Below are 6,000 nucleotides of genomic sequence, written 5' to 3' on the forward strand. Positions count from 1 at the left end.
CTTCTCATAAGAAAGGGGATCTATCCTTTCCCCTTCTCAACGCATCACATTTAAAATCCAATTAGACATGGGGATGGGGCCAATCTGAACATGCATTTAAGGAAATAACTGTCTAAGGACCTGGATGCGTGGATGCATTCACCAGACTGGATTCTGTAATCCGTAATAATATATATATATATATATATATATATATATATATATATATATATATATATATATATATATATATATATATATATATATATATATACACACATCAACAAATTGTTACGATTATGGGGGTAGATGAACTGATTTAATAGTACAGATAGGATTGTATAATTTAGCATGGTCCATGGACGGGTAGAAGCACCTCGATATAAATATGTCAGGGAATCTGTCAGCTTAAGTGTTACCCGTCACCACACGAGGGGTGGTGCGGTGTTAATTAACATAGGGAGTAAAAATAAGTTCCCCTGTACGTGATTACCCTCTGATTTTCCCTATGTTTTATGTTCCAAGCCAGGCCCACAAAAGGAGAAGCCCCATATTCCCAGGTTTGGAGGCGAGGAGGACATGCCCTGGGGGCGATGGACAGATAAGGTGATAAAAAGAGGAGGGTTGAAGGTGCAGTGTGCTTGCGAGTGGGCTTCGGAGACAGCAGATCGAGCAGGGCAGATTTAGCAGAGCTGATCGAGGAAGTGCCAGCCAGATTTGCGCGTGTAGAGTGTGGAAAGCTGCTACAAGTGAACCACCATTCTGCCTGCATGTGCACATGGATGGTGGAGGCGCCTCCTCCGGGCTCGACAAGAGACGGCACCACTTTGCTTGCAACTCCACGTGCCAGACGAAGCTCCCCAACACCAGATCGACAAGGGCCAACCCTGAGCCAGGCCAAGTACCAGCGTATTTAAAAAGGGGGGTTTTATTTTCGTTTGTCACCCTTTGTCTGTGTTTGCATCTGTGTGAGGCCTCAATCATAGAAGTTATTTTTTATATATTTTTCTTTTAATTTTTTTTATTATTACTATTATTTTGTATACCTAGTCAAGGCTCGTATGAGAGCTAACACACAATGCACAGCAAGGGGGGCGGGAGAGGGAAGGACAAAACAATGGGGAACAGAGACAGAAGATCGGTGGAAGGGAGAGGGATGGGACAGAACACGGTGTATACAAGATGGACATTACAGGGACTTTCAGGAAGTAAAGCAGGCGATTTGAAGGAGGTGAGTTTGGGGTGGATTAATGGGGGTAGAAAAGAACGAGGTTTTGGATGGGAGAAGATAAGAAGTGGTGGTGAACAGCTGCTTTCAAAGCCTGGAGGCAAGAATGGGATTGATGAGAGTGTGGGAGTACATTCCAAAGGCAGGAAAACAGAGGAATGAAAGAGTGAAGGTGAGCAATGATTTGTGATTTTGGTAGTTTTACCAGAAGGGTGTTGCTGGCGGACCTTGAGCACCTTGCGGAAATATGGGCAGGACATATTTCGGGCGAGGGGGGGGGGCGAGACCAGAGAGGAGACGGTCGAAAGTGCACCGACCTGCCTGCGGTGGGAGAGTGAGAGGCCCAAAGACTCAGCCTCACTGTGGGAGATACCAATGATCCTAAATGCCTTGGTTTCCATAGCGTGAAGCCAAGAAAGGTGGGAGGCAGGAGCACCAGCCCAGAGCGGAGAGCAGTACTCCATCAGGTTGCGGACGAAAGGTTTGTATGTGGTCAGGAGCTCAGGTTTGCTAAGGAAGGACTTTGCACAACAGAGGATTCCCAGTCAACAACTGGCTTTGGAGGCCAGGTTGGATATGTGGATTTCCCAGGAAAGATCATGGCAGATAGTGAGACCCAGAAGCTTGAATGAAAGGACTTCCAGAGAATTGTTGAAAAGGTCGATGTGGGGGGGGGTGGGGGTGGGGGTCCAAACGGTCCCTTCTGAGAGACATAGTGAGAGTGTGAGATTTGTCCAGATTGAAAGACATGTTCCACGTGTTGGACCAGTTTGTGATTTTATCCAGATCTGCAGAGAGCGAAGAAGCTGCTGCTTGCCAGTCTGAGGGATGACAGATGGTAAGGCAGAGGGTGGAGTCATCAGCAATGAGATAGAGGATTTTCCAGAGAGTCGGAGAGATCATTGATGAAAACCAGAAAAAGAACAGGGTCCAGAACACTGCCTTGAGGAACTCCAGCCTGGACAGGAAAAGGGGATGAGAGAACTCCATTTAGGGCCACACGTGTTTTAATCTTTTAAGTTACAAACTCCAAACTCAGAATACAAATACAACTTTGTGTGGAGGGTAACATAGGTTATGTGGCCATGGCCTCATGCAGGAGTGTGTGGGGGGCATACATTATCTATACAAATGTGTACCGTGTGGCACCACTTTATGGTGGTGGCAGAGGGTATTAGAATTTCCTTTTTTACCTGGGTAATGGTGAGGTTAAAGCACTCTGCACACAGGTAAATTTGTCATCCTTCCCTTCTCCCTCCCCACACAAAAAAATGGAGGGGCCTGTCAAAGCATGTCATTGTGTGCGAGACATTTATAGCAGGGGTGTGCGTGTGAGACATTTATCAATGTGTGCGAGACATTTATATAAATGTGCGAGACATTTATAACATCAAGACAGGGGGGGGGGGGGTAAAGATTTTACAACTCTCTCTGCTATAGGTCACATATAAAGCCTTTGCCACAAATCTCCTTACCACTATCAACTCAAAAATAACTTTTTCCATTCCTTCAACACTATCTACCCCTTTTCATTTATATAGTCTAAAAAGATATACAGAGGTAGTGCAATAACCTTTATGCTATCGAGCCTGGGTTTGAGTCCCGACCCAAAAATAAGCTATCGGATTGGTGCGTCAGGCATTGGATTGCATGACGATGTGCATCATCCCTTCAGATGAATGGACGTTAAGCTTGGTGTCACATCTGCCAGAATTAGTTGGTGGACATTATATTAAGAGTTGGCGTGTTATCATCGGCACCCTGAAAAAAAAATTAAGAATTATTTCACCTTCAAAGGTCAGGCCTGGCCAGCTAATTCGTGAAAAACTCGGATAAAAAAACTGTGCTTAAGTGGAATTCAAAGCATTTTTTTTCCTGGGTGTACATATACATGGCCCATTAAGTACTTATATTTACAATTACGTGTATTCCAGAAATTCATGGTATCTTTGCAAAAGAAGGTACCTTTACCAGTACCATACACACACACATACATATATATATATATATATATATATATATATATATATATATATATATATATATATATATATATATATATATATATATATATATATATATATATATATATATATATACATACACACACACACACACACACACACACACACACACACACACACACACACACACACACACACACACACACACACACACACACACACACACACACACACACACACACACACACACACACACACACACACAAAAAACTTTGATGCAGGAAGAGGTCATTGGGCTCATCATACCTGCACTGCAACAACCCAAGAAACCATCACCCACCCACGCACAAGCTGTGGTCTACAAGCAGAGTTGGCGACTCAGACACAAGTCACCAAATTTTGCAACTTGCAACTTGGCAAAAGTGACTTGAGACTCAGACTTGGGACTTGGTGTCTGGGGACCCTTCGAATTGCATGCCACTTGAGTTGAAAATGACTTGTTGACAATGTTGGGAAAATAATCGTGGAATAAACATTCAATTAAAACTGAGTTTAAAATAAATGGTGAATGGTTTCCAACCATCGGCATGCACGGTTCGGTGAATGACATGTACGGTGTTGTGCACATGTGCATCAAGCCAGAGCTCACAGCCACCAGGTCACATACCGTTATCCACTGAGGTTAAAGGGAGTGTCCACTCTCCAGACAGCACAGAGCACAGCATATCTAAGCGGCTTGCACCAGTCTTACCAGCGTCAGTATGGGATCGTGGGAAGCAGAACTTTATTTGAAGCATGACTATTTGTGCCGAATCGGGGAAACGTGGCCCCTGATCGGTGACCTTGTGCACGTCCCGAGCTGATGAAATGACTTTGTGATGATTTAAATATCATTTGACTTGAGTTATTTAAACTTTGTCATGAACTGTAAATTATATTACGAATTATCCTTTTAAAAGAAAAACATTAAAAAGTACAATATCTTAAAAGATAATTGAAGTTAAGTTATCTGTTTCATTTTCATGCAGAAAATAAATACACAAGTATATTATTAAAATCTCCTTACCCACTCCTTCCTTACAATAGATGCATGGTCTGACAGCCGATCACAAGGCTGGCTTAGAGGCTGCACTTGTGTGATTGAAATTTATTCATGATGGGAGATGGCAGAAAACCTCCACAAAGTGATTGCATTCGGATTTAACATAAATATATTTTTGCTGGGAACAAAGCAAAAAAAAAAATAAAAGTCCACTGAATGAAGTTTATTTAAAAAAAAAAAACTTCAGTAAAACAGCTTTTCAGAACATACATTGCAATAAATGAAGCCCTGTGTCTTAATTCCTTGATAGCTGGTACTGTACACTCTAAAGCAAACTTGGATAAAAGCCTGTTTAAAATGATGGGTTTGAGTTATTTTATTAAACTGGAAGATATGATGATTTGTTGTGAGAAGCATTTATTTTAAAGCCATACATGTACAAATGTAACCACATTTGCTTTATCTTCTGAGACGTCTCGTTTTAACGGTACGGCTTCGTAAGCGTGCCGAAGTCTGAAGCCTCGGCTTAGGTCAGGTGTGCTAATATCTTCTTTATTTATTAGACATCCTATGGACGTACGGTAAATGAACACTCATTTCAGTCTGTACGTGTTGCACATCATGTGCAGCGAATTTCACCTCGTATCTATAATTGTATCTATTTATTGAAAAAAACGGTTCTGTACACCGCTCAAGGCCCGGTTACAAGTCACCGTCTACATTACCAATATAAGAGACGTAATTACTCTTTGATAGAATGTGGTTTTCAAAGTTTTTTTTTCATCCTGAAAAATAAACCGTAGTGATTGAACACACTCGTGTTAAAAGATTGGCCTTTAAAACCCTTCGTAAATGGTTCTTATGAAGGGGGACAGACAAATACACAAATACACTCTGCGTTTTATCTCGGTGGATGTGGGACTTTACACACACAAGTTGAAGTTATACTATGGGGACTTGAAACGTGACCTCAAAGACTTGAGACTTGGCTCAAGTGACTTGTTGGCATCTCTGCCGACAAATCCAACAAATATCCCTGTACCCCTCTATCTACAATGTTTCAAGGTACCTAATCCATTTTCAATTTAAACTTATCTACTGTTTCTAATACCACTACCTTTTCAGGTAGAGCATTCCATGCATTAACTACTCTCTCAGTAAAAGACCCCTGCCTTACTACCATATTAACTCACCTCTTATATACTCTCAGATTACAGCCTTTGGTCCTACCACTGTGTATTCTGATGAATAATTTATCAACACTTGTTTTATCTATACTTTTCATGATCTTAAACATCTCCATCATATCCCCTCGTAACCACGTCCTTTGTAATGAATAACACCCCGTCTCCTTCAGCCACTCGTCAAAGCTTATATCTCAATATTTTAATGAATAACAAAATCACTGTCGGCAAAATACGATTTTCCTTGGAGAGGTGAGATTGTCATCTGCCTCATCATTAATCATACTAAAATAATGTACACAATGTAGTGTCGGTCTATCTGTCTGTCTGACTGTGATACATTCGGTTATTATTTATCCAATCTCATCCAAACTTGCCAGGACGACTAAGGGTCACATGACGGAGGTTGTAGCAACCTAACTTGGCCCCCTCCCCAAAGGGGATTTCCACCTTGGACTGACTGTGTTAAGGTTTCGTTTCATGGCATGCCGCAGACATAGCTTTTCGTGTGGAGGTAAAAAAAAAATATTATAACCACAAACTATTCTGTCAATTCTTTCCAACGTACAATTACCTTTTTAAACAGTCGCTGCAGTTAGTTTT

General features: G+C 41.5%; 1 protein-coding gene across 8 annotated transcripts in view; it reads right to left on the bottom strand.

The window, feature by feature from the left end:
* The window catches only part of HDAC11 (histone deacetylase 11), a 51,248-nt gene that overhangs the window by 43,970 nt on the left and 1,278 nt on the right, over positions 1–6,000 (bottom strand). The window lies entirely within an intron of this gene.

This window comes from Eptatretus burgeri, chromosome 10, assembly GCF_056783735.1.
Source record: "Eptatretus burgeri isolate ZD-2024b chromosome 10, Ebu_testis_v1, whole genome shotgun sequence".
NCBI classification, from domain to species: Eukaryota; Metazoa; Chordata; class Myxini; order Myxiniformes; family Myxinidae; genus Eptatretus; species Eptatretus burgeri.